The sequence below is a fragment of the Athene cunicularia genome (assembly GCF_003259725.1).
Source record: "Athene cunicularia isolate RWA chromosome 5 unlocalized genomic scaffold, athCun1 chr5_part1, whole genome shotgun sequence".
In the NCBI taxonomy this organism is placed as follows: domain Eukaryota; kingdom Metazoa; phylum Chordata; class Aves; order Strigiformes; family Strigidae; genus Athene; species Athene cunicularia.
Window position 1 is genome coordinate 23,942,434 of NW_020799101.1, and position 16,814 is coordinate 23,959,247.

Consider the following 16,814-nt stretch of genomic DNA (forward strand, 5'->3'; position numbering starts at 1 on the left):
TCCCCCCCCCCCCCATTTCTCTTTGCAGTCAGCCCGGCATTGCTGAACATAGGCCTCTGCAGGTGAAGCAAGCATTGAAAAGCAGTTGTGTCAGCCAGGATCAAGCTCTCCCTTGGCTCCACATACACATGCAGAAATGTGGGCAATCAAAAGATGCAGTGATCCAATCTACCTCTGCCCTACCACATTCTGGCAGATGATCCATTACTATTCAACACCAGAGAGATAAGTGTCTCTGAATCCTACTTGGAAACATCCAAGAGGGAAAAAACCACCAAGCATGACTCAGATGAACACAGCCCTATAGATCCCAAGCTTCTCTGCACAGAAGCATCTCTATTCTCTACACCCATATGAGGAAAAATGTACTACATCCATTTTATGCATAGAAATGCGAGTCACAGACAATTTTTTGTGATTCCCAGTGTCACACAGAGACTGTATGGAAGAAACACTTTTCTTTTTCTATCAACCAAAACATCATCTTTTTTGTATAACCAAGGTTGGAATATGACTCATGGAGGAATCACAAATTACGAAGCCAGAGAATATCCCTGGGGGTCATCTTGTCTGAGAACTTCTCTGAATTAATTTCCAATTGAAGCAGGGAAAAAAATAATCCACTCCTGTCTTAAAAGATTTCTATTAATGGAGAGTGCATCCTAACTCCTCAAACATTTTTTCAGGGCCTAATTATCATAGTTGTTAAAGATGGGCACCTTACTTCTAGTCCAAATTTGACTATTTATGTTTCTAACCACTTGATCTTGTTATATACCTTTGTCTGTTCAACTGGAAGACCCTCTATTCTAAAAGCCCCTCTTACACTTTTGACAATATGCAATAACAATGGTTTTCTTGCACATCTCTTCTTTTACAGTTGTGCCTTATATAATGCAAATGTATTTATTCTGTTGAGTATAACTGTGTAAAATTCAGAGATTATGAACATCCAGTTCCCACTATAACCATTATTTAGCCCCAAGTACAGATGTAAGATTTTGTGTTTTCCTGTGGATTTTATCACAATTGTGGCTTAAACGCACCACATGGAGAATAGCATTTAATAGTGTTACGGGAAGAGAAACTCTTAATTTCCTGACTTTGGGTACTTAAATTCCCCCTTATATTATCACACTATAGGGTGGTAGGCACACACAATAGGATTATAGAATCACAGATTCATAGAATCATTTAGATTGGAAAAGACCTGTAAGATCATTGAGTCCAACCATTAACTTAACACTGTCAACTCCACTGCTAACCCATGTCCTTAAGTACCCCATCTACACATCTTCTAAATACCTCCAGGGATGGTGACTCAATCACTTCCCTGGGTAGCCTATTCTAATGCTTGAAAACTCTCTTAGTGAAGGAATTTCTCCTTATATCCAATCTAAATCTCCCCCGGTGCAACTTGAGGCCATTTCTTCTTGTTCTATCACTTATTACTCAGGAGGAGACTGACCCTCACCTTACTACAATCTCCTTTCAGGTAGTTATAGAGAGCAGTATGGTCTCCCCTGAGCCTCCTTTTTGTCCAGACCAAACAGCCCCAGTTCCCTCAGCCACTCCTCATAAGACTGTGCTCTAGACCCTTCACCAGCTTCACTGCCCTTCTTTGGACACACTCCAGCACCTCAACATCTTTCTTGTAGTGCAGGGCCCAAAACTAAACACAGTATTCAAGGTGCAGCCTCATCAGTGCCAAGTACAGGGGGACAATCACTTACCTAGTCCTGCTTGATGACACTATTGCTGACACAAGCCAGGATGCTGTTGGCCTTCTTGGCCACCTGGGCACACTGCTGGCTCATAATCAGGTGGCTGTCGACCAGCACCCCCAGGTCCTTTCCCGCCAGGCAGCCTTCCAGCCACTCTTCCCCAAGCCTGTAGTGTTGCATGGGGTTGTTGTGACCCAAGTGCAGCCTCGTTGAATCTCATACAGTTGGCCTTGGTCCATTGATACGGCCTGTCCAGATCCCTCTGTAGAACCTCCCTACCCTCAAGCAGATCCACGCTCCTGTCCAACTTGGTGTCATCTACAAGCTCACTGAGAGTGGACTCGATCCCCTCGTCCAGATTATTGATAAAGATATTAAACAGATCTGGCCCCAATACAGAGCCCTGGAGAACACCACTTCTCACCAATCACCAGCTGGACTTAACTCCATTCACCACCATTCTTCGGGCCCAGCCATCCAGTCAGTTTTTTACCCTTTTTACCTGTCCAAGCCAGGAGCAGCCAATTTCTCCAGGAGAATGCTGTGGAAACAATATCAAAGGCTTTACTATAGTCTAGGTAGACAACATCCTCAGCCTTTCCCTCATCCACTAAGCAGGTCATCTTGTCATAAAAGGAGATCAGGTTAGTCAAGCAGGACCTGCCTTTCATAAACCCATGCTGACTGGGCCTGATCACCTGGTTGTCCTGTATGTGGTGTGTGATGGCACTCAAGATGGTCTGCTCCATAACTTTCCCCAGCATCAAGGTCAGGCTGACAGGCCTGTAGTTCCCTGGATCCTCCTTCTGGCCCTTCTTGTAGATTGGCGTCACATTTGCGAATCTCCAGTCAACTGGGACCTCCCCGGTTAGACAGGACTGCTGATAAATGATGGAAAGCTGCTTGGTGAGCACTTCCACCAGCTCCCTCAGTACCCTTGGGTGGATCCCATGTGGTCCCATAGACTTGTGTGTGTCTAAGTGGTGTATCAGGTTGCTAACTATTTCCCCTTGGATTATTCATTCTTATAATATTAATTCTTCATTATCAACACAAGATTCAAATACTTATAGATATGTATAAGTAATCTAACACTAGAAGTGCATTTATATGTAACCATTTCACATTTATCTTTATTTAAGGCTTGTTCAGGTTGATACGTAAAGTATTACATACAACTATACCAGGTTCTCAAAAAGCAGATGTGTTCATATCCACCTACTATCTGCTAAAGGAGAACCTATTTTGTATGAAGTATATTGTCTATCTGATTATTTGACCTCATAAACCAAACCAATCCAGCCATGCAATTATGTTAGATAGACATAGATGCACTAATAGAAGGCAGTACCATGCTGGTTTCTGAATTAAATCTGATTTACCCAGCTACGCCTTATTCCCAACCTATGGGGCTGAGGAAATCCCAACATCATGTCTGGAGCAAGATTTGAGTCCATGTTGCCACAAGGATCAACATCCATCATCCATGCCATGAAAATTGGATCCTTCTGCTTTGTAAACACCACATAAACTAAAACAGTCCATAGAGATTTAAAACACAAGGGTTCTGTGCTGAGTCCTGACAGGGGGATCTGCATATAAACCTAGCAATGAGTTGTCTTACAGCAGTACCCAGAGGCCCTAACACATCTGAGGCTTGCCTCCAGCCATCATTCCAAACATTGCTTAGACCTGCTCTGAAACAGCACATGCTGTTCTGATCACCTGTGTTCACAAAGGAGGAAGCCAAACTAAGCAAGTTTCAAGAAAGCCTCCAAGGCTGAACCAGACAATCCAGAACCTATTTCACAAGAAGAGTCTAAGAAAACATAGCACTTTTAGCCTAAAAAGATGAAGCCAAGAGACATAACTACTGTTTATAAATACTTTGGGGACAATGAAGAAGAGAGATTTAAGCTGTTGAGCAATACTGGCACCAGAACAAAGGTGCATAAACTGACTATAACTAAGTGTATACTAGGAATTAAAATAGCATTTCTAACAATCAGCAGACTAAAGTTCTGAAATAGCCATCCATCCAGAAAAGAAGTGGACATCACAAAACTCATAGGTTTTATTTTCTTTAGAAGATATATAACTGCATGTCATAGGACTCAGGGGATCCTCTGCAGTCCTGTGTTCCTACTCTGATCAAGGTAAATATTGTAAAAAACACACAAGAAGGCACAGTCTGAGCCCCAAGGGGCCAATAAGTATTAGAAAACTTAAGGATGGTGGAGGAAACTGTCCCCAGCGTACTGTTCCCAAGAATGTTTTAAGTTTCCAAAATAGCTTCACTGTATATGAGCATATGCTGTAGGTCATACAGCTTCCCCCATTATGCAGGCAATTAGAGTAGATCATTATAATGGTCACTTCTGGCCTTAAAATCCATGGATCACAAGGCAAGGTAAAATTATATAAGCATCAACAGAAAAACCTGAAATTCTACGCCCGTTCACTCAGCACTTAGAACAGCTGATTCAAATCTCAAATATTTTCCTAGTCAGGAAACACAGCCTGACCTAGGACTCATGCAAAGGTGAAACATAAACTGCAAAACATTTGATCTTTATTTGGTAAGAGCCCAGGAACACCTTCGCAGCACTCATTTTTGCATTTCTTTGTCATCATTTAACATGATCTGGAGAAACGTTGGTCCCTAGATAAGAGAACACACCACTGTAAGTCAAATGTGCAAAGTAAATATAGTAAACATAGTTTAACATGAGGATAAGGGGCAAAAAGCACTTATCCTAAGAAAGCACGAACAGACTGCATAGATGCAGTCTTCCAGACAACTTTCAAAACAAAATCATGTATATGACTTTTAGAAGCCTTTCTGCAGGAACAGGAAGGACACAGTCCATGCCTCACTGACATTTCACCTCCTGCAACTGTGCTTCATCTTACCAACTCCCTCTGCATGTTCAGCCAGCATGCTCTTCAACCAGTCAGCCCTGCTGCCCAACTCCAGGGACAAAATACATTGAATCCCTTAAAAAACAAGAGTACAGTGATCATTCAGCTTCCTCAAGAAAATACCCTCAGAGAAGTGCGGTCGCCAATGTGGATGAAGTGGGCAAAACAATTGGGATGGGCAAGGGCCAGAGCACAGATGACATGAATTCAGTACATGTTTCTTTTTGAAATGCCAGATGAAATTCAAACCTTCCTTGTCTAGGGATAACTAAAGAGAGCACATTTACCCCATGAGAGCAGACTTTACATGTACACAAGTCCTCTATGTGGCTGAACAGATGCCAAGTCTGAGAAGAACTTTGGGGATCCTCAGATGAGAGAGAGTATCTAAAACCTGCACAAAACAAATATTTATGGTGTATAAATACACACAGGCACATTCCTCCTCCTCTCTCAACAGAGCAGACTCCCACTACAAAGTGTCTTGCAACATGTCAAACATACTGACAAAACAAGCAGAAGTTTGGCTTTTTTCTCTGTTCCACATAGCAAGGCCATATTCTTTATTTCTACTCCTCTGATATTTATCCCTCCTTCTCTTCTTCATCTTCTGCCTCGAGCCAGAGGCTTGTCTGCTGTCTCTTCATATTGGAAACATGCAAGCTTGTTTGGTTTAAAAGGTCAATCACAGCTTGTTTGTACTAAGTCTTCTGATGCAAAAATCTCTTACTATAAGCTAGGAAAAATACTGGAGAAGAAACTGCTGGATGGAGGAGCATGAGCTCTGTGTAACATATCAGGGGCACAGATACACAGTTAAGGCACTGTGCCTTACCGAGACAGAATCCATCAACTGAGGGGTTCACAGGTCTATGTTCTTGGTCAACAGCAAATAATCCAATTTAATTCAGCTTATTACAAGAAAGGCTTAAGCCAAATGAGGTTACCTCATATTTATCATAAGCATATAGCATCCACAAGGATGGGGACCATCACACCAACTGATGTCTCATACATTAATCTAATGCAATTGACTGTGCATCACAAACTATAACTCCTCAACATCCAGAAAGGGGATAGAAAACCACTAGTTTTGTTTTACAGAAAGGGCATGGATAAAGCTATGGAGGCTCACAGTTCCATGATCATGTGTCATGATACAGGCCAGGACATTTTAAAGATGCCCTGTGATTTGTTTGGGGTTTTGGGGTTTTTTTTAATGTATATAAAAAGCTTTAAAAATACAACAGAAAATTTTAAAATGTATGTCATCAATGGGATGTTCGATTTAGTTTAATGGCAACAACTATCTTTCAAAATAAACTGGACAGAGTGTGTGGTGCCACTACTTAATTATATCCAGTTTGGCAGTGCTGAACCCTCATAAGCTCTCCATAGGTAACAGAGCAATTCAGCAATCAAAAGTTGTCCAAAGCTCAAGAGTGGATCCTATTCCCCACTTACTTTGCCAATAGTTATACTGTATAGGTACAAACTATCTGCCATGTCTTCCAATTAAAAAAGAAAAAAAAGAAAAAAAAAAAAAAAGAAGGTTGCAGTTGTTTACTCTTTCCCTGACCTGCCAGAGTATCATTGCAGAAACTTGTATTATTGTGTTGAGTCGATGGTACTGCTAAGGCAACTCCACGAGTATTATTTCTTGGCCTGAATCAGATACTGTGAGGATGAACATTACCCTCCATCACTGGGAGAAGACCCTGAAATTCAGAGCTCGGTACCAGCAGTAAAAAGCCCATCAGGAAACAAAGTGTTCTCTCATGTCACACACCCCACAAACCACGTTATATCCACACTTCTGTGCTCTCTGTGCTGTAGGCCATGGAATTCATTAGCTCCTTCTTCCTCCTCTCAATTGTTAGAATAAAAAGACTTAAGTTCCTTTTCCACTTTCAGGGCTGCCTCTCAGCTTTCTTCCAAAGCAGCAATTTCCCACAGCATAGCCAGCCACCCTGGCCACTCCAGAACTTTAAGTGAAAACCTAGCCAGACCACAACCTCTGTCAATTCAAAGACTAAAACCAGGTTTTGCTTTAAGAGGGACCTGCTCTTGGTACAATTTCCAGAAGTTATGGATGGCCATAACTCATTTAAGGACTCCACTCTGCTCTGCCACTTGACAGTTACAAGACCATCAATAACCATGGAAAATAACATACACTGAGAGGGGCCAGGCCAAAACCTCCTTTTCCAAAATCTTTCTTTACCTATGTAGTCTGCAGTAAACCACAGCACTGAGAAGCTTCAGCTGACACCCACACATGAGTGAGGAGCAGCACACCTCTTCCGTAAGTCAGCATGTTCACTCTAAAAGAGAAAAAAATTCCACAAGAAAAATACTACCATATCATTTTTCTTCTGTGTGAAAAAGTGCAAGTCCATGTCCTGTATAATCAGAGATAGCCTTGGAGCAAACACACACATAGTACCCTGCTGCTATTCATTAATCGCTCCAGCAGCTAGCAATGAATTCCCCAGAGAAATTTTATAGCTTTTCTGTAACTCTACACGTCTGCTTGAAGGGACCCCAAACAGACACACAGACACTCATCACATACTACCAGATGTTTGAGAGCTTGCTCCCTGTGGAATATCAGAGAGGTGCCACACATACCTGCTCCCACAAGAGACAAGAAGTAGAAAACCAGTGACCTCCACTTACTCACAGCACATAGTGAAATACAACTGTATGAACCCTACCAGCCTGCAGAGGGTATTGATACAACATGTCTTGGGAAATTCCAGTGAGGTATATGATATTGAGGAGAAATACTTCAGGAGCTAAATATCAGCCTCTAAGAGCAAAGCAGCCAAGAGGGTGTGAAGAAACAAAGCAGAGATGTTCATTACTCCATCAAGACAACAGGAAAGGCCAGAAGTCATGGTTGCGGCAGATAATGGATCCTCCCTCAATTACTGTTGTTCTCAGACACACACAGTTCTAATGAAGAGAGTCTATATTTTGTTGGGATGATAAAAATTATCCAAAGATTTAGGGGAAATAAAAGTAATATTCAGCTCTACTGAAGTCAGAACCAATTTTCATCGGCTTCAGTAAGGCTGGAAAGTACTTTTTTATCCTAAGTTTTTTATTAGATGCTTAATGCAGGGGATATTTTATAATCAAAGATGCCAACAAGCCCTAAAGATAGTTTTCTGAGCTGGTTTTTTTCCCCTGAAGTTTAACCTGGACACTTCTGAAAGACGTGAACTTCCTCTGTGTTCTGCTGAGATTTGGAGCACCAGACAAAGCCTCAAGGATGCCTACTTCACAGCGGATGCAAACTGCCACAGAAACTCGCACATTTCACTTCCAGCCCAACATCCTCCTGTTCTGATTCAGATCAACCCTCTGCGTCCTGTTTCAGAAACTGCGATTGTAGATAAAGACATAAAACCTGGTTAACTCTATTAACTTTACAACATTATGTCATGAAATGTCGTCTCAGTTTCCACTGCTGTCAATTCATGCCACAGCCCTTCTGGCCTGGGTTCATCTTGCTCTTTCCATTCAGACGTACATGGCAGGCTGCAGCTTTTTGAGCTACCCACCTTACCTGTGCACATGTACTCTAGAACAATATGAATATTACATGGAGCAGCATTTGCAGCAAAGCATATATTAAGTTCTATATTTTTAATGCCACTTTTAGTATGCCTATAAAAAGACTCTGCAAAAGACTGGATTATAGGTTTTTGTGCTGTATGGGAATAGGGTACAAGTGAGAGAGACATGGCAAGCAGCAATGCTCCCATCCAGGTGCAGCAGCCTTTGGCAACCAGCATCTGGATGGGATTTGCAGAGAATGCTGTAAAACTTACCCTCCTACAAACACCACAGCTAGTTGAGCCCCTAGGATTTTTACATCTCAGGAGGTTTCCAATGGGGTATCATATTAGAAGTGCTGGTGAATGCTATCCCTTGCAGTGAGTGGATTACATGCTGCTCTTCAATTTCTCTGTAACCACTCAAAAATGTGACATCTTTACATCTCATTGTGTGTCCTCCTACAGCTCATATTAGAGAGGCAGAAGGAAGAGGAATGCCTGCCAGACACTTTTAACAAAATTTGATGATATTTGGAGCCTTCTCTCCTATTTGTCCTTACTTCTCTCAAACTAAATTAGGGCACAAGGAACAATAACAGCTTCACAAGCATCTTACCTTGCTCGGCATTACCCCTGTTACTGTACTTCAGTTCTGGCCTGAAGAGACTTCCCCAGCAGCAAAAGAACATTTAACCTTCATGATCCTTGCAACTTTTGGTTTCCTTGAGATAGCAAATGTACAAAACAAGCAGGACTGAGAGCACTTTAAAGCATGGATAGCTGAGATAACTGCAAGGCTTTTTTTTTCCCTGGCATGACATGCCAAGAGCAACATTGCTATAAGACAGGGTTTCCTAGCACCACTTCTGCCAAATAACGGAGAAACTTACCTGGGAATTAGGTCATTAATACAGAGGGCCTGACTCACAATGAGAGATGGATCAATAAGTGACCTTTGACAGGTCGGAGCCACTGAACAATGATTACTTTTTTATTAAATGATTCTTTTCCTGCGCCAGCAGGGACTCCTTCCCTCATACACAGCATTAACACTAACCTTTGCTGCACAAGAATTAAATGAAATGACACCACAGAGGACTGTCAAGGAAGGAGCAAGCAGTAGGAGAAAAGGCAAAACAGAAGTACAGCCCAAGGAAATACACTCATTCCCTCTACTCAGAGGGTTGCTCATGCTGCCTAATTTCACTATCACTACTCCACCCTCCTTTATTTGTTGTACATAAACACCGGCCTGCGAAAGAAGGCAGCTCTCAATATGATTAAAAAGGCTGGGAAATGAGGGATACCCAGTGAAGACAGATGGGGCAAGGTGACACACGACATGGCCATAACGTAAATAAATTAGCCACAGCACCACAGTGAAAATCAGGGTTGACAATTCAAAAGGAAGCTGTGTTGATCCATGGCCTCCAGGCCCTTAGCTGATGGCAGACACAACCTTAAGCCTTTCTACTTTACTGTCTGGCTCCATCCCAAAACACTTCTGCTTCTATCCATGCCAACCTGTTTTACTTCAAACCATTTGCTTCTCCTGAGTGAACCTCATCAGTCATACCAATCTGCAAGAGCTATTTTGTGAGATTGAGAGAAAAGCCCCTTAGGGAAAAAGCACAGCTCATCAAATGTGTTGTGTTTGGGACTTGGGTCCAATCTTAACCCTGGTCTCCTGGTGTGCTCCTGTACACTAATCAAGTCCGCCCTTTGGCACTGTGCCCACTGAAGAAAGACCAGGTGGAAAAACTTTGTAAAACTTTGAACGGATGAAAGACTGCAAGCATGACACAGGAACATGAAAAACACCAGCAGATGGCAGGGAAGCAGCTTCCTTCTGCTTTTGAGGGTGGCATGCTCCAGCATGGCTTTTACTACGAAGGGTCTGTGGGTTTCTCCATATACTTCTTTAGATATCTCTCACGGAAACCGAAGGGAAGATCATATGTTTTCTTCTCACACAGTCTGACCATTATTCCCAGTAAATGTTGCACCATAATCCGCAGTGAAGCAAAATGTCTTTGTCTTGGTCCAGTGCCAAGAAACAAAGTGTCATTTGAGCCTTGGATGAGGAGAAGAACATACTACAGGCAGTGCAGCCCTCAGCAAAAGGAAACATTTGGCTAAAGGGAGAAACATGGAAAACACTGACACCCAAGGAGAGCTCAGATGAATCCAAAGTGTCAAACAGGAAACATGCTCAGCTGAAATCCACCTCATTTAGCCATTACCAATGCAAAAGCAGCTGCACTGCTGGCAAAAAGGTATGTCCTGTTCCTTCTCCTCTGGGATGGTCAGTTTTAATTCTTTAAGCCACTAGTTTGAGGTGTGAACCAATAACTCAGCATGAACCCTCCCTGTTGGAAGAGAGTGAATGCCTGCTATCTCCAGAAAGGAGACCCTTACTACCCTCATTGCTTCATGCTGGGTTTTGTTGATGCAGAAGGAAAGGCAATATGGAAAAAAACTGATAGGAAGGGGATGAAAACAAACCATGCTGACTAAATCAGAGGAATAAGACATCAGAGTGCTAATTATTATCAACAAAACAGATCTCAATTGTTAGGGAGAGATTGTAGAGCCTCACCAACTACTTTGCACAGAAAAATCCCAACAGATATGACAAAGCTCACTCAGCTGAGTAAGGCAGTATGCTCTCAAGACTTCTCATAGTCTTGCTTTAAGAACACATTTCTTGGTCTTGTAGGTGTCATTTCTTTCAACGTATTTACATGCTCACTTGTGTATTCAAAGTCTCAATCTGTGTCTCAAGGTGTTGCCTTGCATGCTCAACTTCCTCTCCTCCCTTATCACAAAAGAGAGGGAAGGGATCACAGGTAGATATTTTAAATTTACAGAATTGTTGCACAGACTAAGAAATTGCATCATATGCACTATTCCAAGTCATACCAATTTTGTGCTTCCCTATTACCCTCAGCAGAGTTACTAGGCCTCACTCCTTTCCCACTCCCGTACCAACTCCTAAAAAGCAAGCCTCTACCTCCTCGTCACAGCCAGCAAGCATTACCAGCCAACATCAGCCCCCCAAGAAACCTTCCACTATTGCACCAAGTAGAGGAAGCTAAGCTCTTCTAAGGGTAAGCAGAAGCCTCTCCCTCTCCATCCAAAGAAGCCAGGGATAGATGAGGATACACAATTACAGATTCTAGCCTCAGGCTGGTCATTTGATGGAAGGTGTTGTTTTCATTCCTAGTTTTAACCGAAGAAATGTAATTAGGGACTTCGAAAAGCAGCAGCATCCAGAAGAAAAGTGGTAAGAGCCAGCATGAATCTTCTGGCTGACTCCACAGTTTCCCCCAGAGAAAGAAATGAACCAAGAACAGATTCAGCCAGCCCCAGGAAAGAAGGGCAGGACTGACTGCAACAGACATCCCACAAGACAGCTAGAGACACACGGTGGGAAATGAAGGGGTAACACATAATAATGCTATCTGGAGTCCATACCTGGGGGCTGTGCCCACAATATCCTCCCTCCCCAAGTCATACATCCCTGATTTGTCCTTCTAGTCACAAGCTTCACATCAAGTCTTTCCCAGGAACCTGGTCAGACTGTAATATTTGAAGAGTGGATAAGATGAAGGAAGGAACATTATCTCCTTATCCCATACAAACCTGTACTCTCCTCACTTCTTCACAATGCCTTTCCATGTTCTTAATTTCCTGCAGTCCTCTCTGTAGCTGATCCATGTGTTTCTCCTATGAATTATTAGCCTGTCCAATAATTTAAGTGGTCAAAAATGATATGATTCCTCAAACCTTTTCACCATGGACACAGATTTCGATATATAAAAAAAACCAAACTGAAAACAAAACAGCAACAAAAAAAAACCTGAGTGGGATCAAGGCAGTTCATAATAATTGAATTAAAAAATGTCATCTTCTTCCTTAGCAGGCTTTAAAATTTAGAAACTTGCACTAGTTTTTAACAGATTTTACACTAATTTTAAGCACATTTAAAATCAACAACAAAAACCTACAAAGCTTTCTTGCTATTTGTCTTGGATCCTATTCCTTTAAAGAATACTACCAGTTTAAAAAAAAAAAAACAAACTATTTGAGTACTTTTTTATTTGCTATTGTTACAAGCAACACCTAAGATTAATAGAACTGAAGGATTAGGAACATTTAACCTCTATGCTTATTCCATGAATTTGACAGAGTTTTGTGTCAAGTCAGTTTTACTGTTTCTCTTGTAAGCACTCAGATCTTCTGTTAGTTGAACTGGATTAGACCCATACAAATAGGGAAGGAAAAATACATATGGAAATGTAACTGCAGAAACTCATATATTATCAAATGAGCCCAAGGAGAGCACTTCTCTTTTTCAGGTAAGTAAAATGAAGCTTCTGGGCACTCCTTAAACAACACACACAGAGAAAATCCTCTGCCTCAAATAAACACTCATTTCCCATCAGACACAAAAACATATTCAACATTCCACAGACAGTGTCAATACTGGCTACAGTCTCTTTTTTTCTTATTTCAGTAAAGCCTGCAATCTGCTTATTCACACACTCTACCCCAGAAACATGAGACATTTATGATTCATTCTGCAACCTACCTCTGCAATCACACACCTAGGGGGAAGACATATTGAATGTTTTGGGGTTGTTTTTACATCAAATAATAACAATATTAAAAGCAATGCATTTCTTTTGGGATTTTGTTCCTCTTCAAAAGGAGTCTCATCACTTTCATTTTTCCCTTCCGCATCTTCCCCATGCTTCCCTCACATCCAACCCACTGCCTGGCGTTTTTTCCCTTCCCAAAGATTGTCTCCTCTTCCACCTTGCTCCTTCCAGACACCTCCTCCAGTGCCATCTCCTGGCTCTCCCCTCTCCCTTTTGGTGCCAAGTCGGCCAGGCTCTTGTGCAGTTTGCGCAGATGTCAGTTGGGTCAGCAAACACATGAAGCTCATTAGATATACGCTTCTTAAATCAGAAAGCTGCCTTCTGCTCTCTTTATTCACTATCTTCACTCAAAAACTTTTTCTCTAGTCCTTCTCCCTCCCAGCCTCCCCTACTTCCCTATATCTTTTTGCCTCACTGAAAACTTGGTAATTTTCTTCATGTTTATCTCTCTTGCTCTTAAAACTTCCTTTTTCTTCCCTATTCTCCACTCGCTTCCCCTGGCTGCTTTTGCTACCAGACTATCGTCTACACTTAGTCCCAACCATGTCTTCAGTACCTCTGCAGTTAAATCATTTATTAGACTCCTTTAATTTTCCTCATTTCCCCTTTGAGTCCTAGCACTGCCAGTTCCCAATCACACAAACACCAAACCCATACCTTGTCTCCTCCTCCTCTTAAATAGCATAATATTTCACTGGGAACTGACTGCTCATATCAAAAGCAATTATCAAACCTTTTCACAAGGGTGCATGATGATGTGCCAGCGTTAAGAGCATGGCTTACTAAAAACTGTTTGGAAGAGGTAAGCAAAGCCCTGATAATCCAGATTGACTCAATCTGAAGTTCAGACAAAGGTTTTGGCTGACTGTTCTGGTGCAATTTATCCATAGAAACATAAGAAATATTCATCTGAGACATTTTGGCTATGTACAGAGCTAAGTAAGGAATCTGAGAAGTTCCAAGGCAAGAGGAGTCAACTACAGCAGCCAAATACCAGAGCGCCATTTACCTCTTCACAGTTCAAACTCTACGCACAGCCAGCAGGCAACTGTGTAAGGAAACTTTCCAACTACTGAAAAGAAGCCAAGAGCAATGAGTCACAGGGTCAGCATTTATGATGCTAAGAGTTTCACCTGGAAAATGAGAGAAGAAAAGGAGAGTAGCACCTGCTCATTAGGCTGACCAATAAGGCACACCAGGGGACACACACACACCACAACCCCCAAGTAGTGAGTCAGATTGAGCCTTTCAAAAGTCTGACGCATGGTGCTTTTACATGAAAGTTGCTTGCAGGGACCTGTTGCTCCCACACCTCATAGAAAGGCTGCCTATAGTATCACCTCCAATCTTAAAGCAGGTTACAGTGTGACATGACATGCTACCCAGCCAGATGCAAAGGTATGTGGGTGGGTGGCAGAGGAGGTGGCAGGCAGAGAAGTGAACCAACATACAGGCAGCTGTGATTGAAAACTCTGAAAGTCTAAGGTCTCTGCAAATGCTCGAGTTAAAAGCAGAAGCCATCTCCCAGATCGATTATGCATGCACGCCACTGAAAACACAGGCTGCTAAAGTGCCAGAGCCCTGCTGGATAATTTATAGGCTGGTGTTAGTATTCACAGAGCAGTGGGCAGAGTTCAAAGGAATGAGGTGGAGAATAAAAGTTTGAGCCTTATGAAAACACTGTCACAGTCAGCATGAGCCTCAGGTCCACAAAGGGCTTCACTTGTGTTGGGTACAGGCAGAAGCCAACAGATATTATCACAGCAGGAGCCAGCAAGTGCCATTTTGTCACAGGAGCAGAGAGCTCAGGGAGGGTGCACAACCAGAGTGTGCAAACATGCAAACTTTGCAAGTGTCTGGGCGCATGCATGCTTGGCTTTTGTGAAAGTATAGGAGAGCCTTCTCCAACAACCCCTCCGCGCAATCCTCTTGATTCTCCTAGGCCTGCCATATGCCAAATTTCCTGGGCTACTTGCGATATAAACACCAAGCAGGAAATAACTGAACACCTTCACATGCCTTTTTCACTTATGGTCTCACCAGGATTTGAAGCCAGGACTTCAGGGAAGAAATTAATCACACTGAGCCATCCAAAATGCAAGCTTTATGTAGGTGAGCTCGAGTTTGAGCTCTATCACTGCCTGAGCCTCTTAGCCATCTAGTTATTAGGAGAGAAAGATGGGAAGACAGTGAGGTCATCAATTTACTAAGCCCTATGTCTGCTCACGTTTGAGATTAGACACAACACCAACAGCATTAGAATAAGTACTGTGTGGTTGACTTCAGCAGAGATGTAAAGCAAAGGCTGCCTCGCCTGTCTTCCCTCGCTGCAAGACTACTATAAAGCCAGATCTTACAGACAGATATACAGGTGCACACCACATACTGCCACTATTCACCATAACCATCTAGCACAGGAAAAGGGAGTACAAAGGCAAGTCCAGTATACGGACAAGATGAACTAAGGCCAGCATTTTACTATTGCATGCATGCCCAGATACACCTTTAAACTCCTTGTCATAGCACCTTTCCACAGCACTCAGCACCAACCTTATTCATTCCAGGAGAGACTTGTCTGAATGCACAAGTAGTTTTCTGATCTAGAAACTTTTCTAAATTAAGCTCTTTGCCACTTGCAACACATACCTGAAGTGGGAAGGCACACAAGAATTTGGGATCATACAGCATGCTGCTAGTATACCAAGTACTCATCTCACTTCTTACTGCAGGTTACAGCCTTCCAGGACATTCTGTCTGGGTGCAGTACTTGAGGCTCAACCAATTATAGAAAGACATCTTTATTAGAGGCCACAGAGAGGCATGCTTTAGCAACATGAATCACTTAGAATGCAAACCTTTTGTTCTACGTTTGGACAGCACCACACACAACAGGATTCTTGTGTATGACTGGAGAACATAGTACTATAAATAAATTGTCATTAAACTAGTCTCCATACAACACAGTACTATAAATAAATTCATAGTCCTTATAACTAGTCTCCTCTCCATACAATTACAATACAAAGTTGGATTTTTCTCCATAGGGCCTGGAGAACTAGCGTATTGATAGATGCCCATGGGAGGGTTGGTGGGGAAGAGGTTGAAAAAGGGAACCTGCGTCTACTCTTTTGAACAATGGCAGAGAATCTCTATGAAGGGCTGGCAACACTGTTACATGGAATATGTGATTGATTCATTCAGCTTCTCAATATGTGGCAACCATCAGGGCCTTGGCAATTAATCTATAGTTAGTCCACATTATTCTTTCAGGTGAATTTTCAACGGCAATATTATTAAAAGTCTGAAGATAAAGATACATGGTGCACAGCACAGAATTTTGAAGGTTGGCAGCATTTTCTGATAAGTTTGACAACCATTAACGTAGAGAATTGTTTGGGATACAATCTCAAACCAATCCTAAAGTTTGCATCTCCTGCCCTTTCCATTTAATTATTTACCTCTATATATAAAATTTTATATAAAAGTACAAATAAAGGAGGTGTCAAGAAAAAAACAAAAAAAAACCCCACAACCAAACAATAAACAAAAAAACCCATAAATGCATAAAGTGCATGAAAATATCTGGACAGAGTCCGGCTAAAAGAGGCTATAAAGCAGACAGAAAAGACTCACATGGAAATAGAAAAAGTATAATGTGTTTAACATGGAGAGAGACAAAAATTACAGAGAACAACAACCAAATCTGAAATGACATATAAATCAGTTTACAAACAGAACCATTTTCCAGCACAATTATGGTGACAGAAGAATCACTGGAGAGCTTTAAGAAAGCATTCACTGAGCACTTACATGGGATAATCTAGCAAAGGGGCCCAGGAGACCCAGTTGATCTTAAAGAACAAACTCCTCAAAGCACAGGAACAGCCCAATACAATGTGTTGGAAGCCAAGTGGGTGTGGAAAGAAGCAGGCAGCTGA

General features: G+C 42.0%; 1 protein-coding gene across 20 annotated transcripts in view; it reads right to left on the minus strand.

Moving 5' to 3' along the window:
* NRXN3 (neurexin 3) overlaps positions 1-8,010 on the minus strand; it is a 991,793-nt gene extending 983,783 nt beyond the window's left edge. For 5 of the 20 annotated variants that reach the window (XM_026849873.1, XM_026849874.1, XM_026849885.1 and 2 more), the window contains exon 1: positions 7,932-8,000. The gene's annotated coding sequence lies outside the window, so the exon portion shown is untranslated. Of the gene's footprint in view, positions 1-6,822; positions 6,841-7,931 lie in introns of those variants that run through there. The other 15 variants (XM_026849888.1, XM_026849886.1, XM_026849876.1 and 12 more) reach the window with 7 other exon arrangements.
* Positions 8,011-16,814: the final 8,804 nt, after the last annotated feature.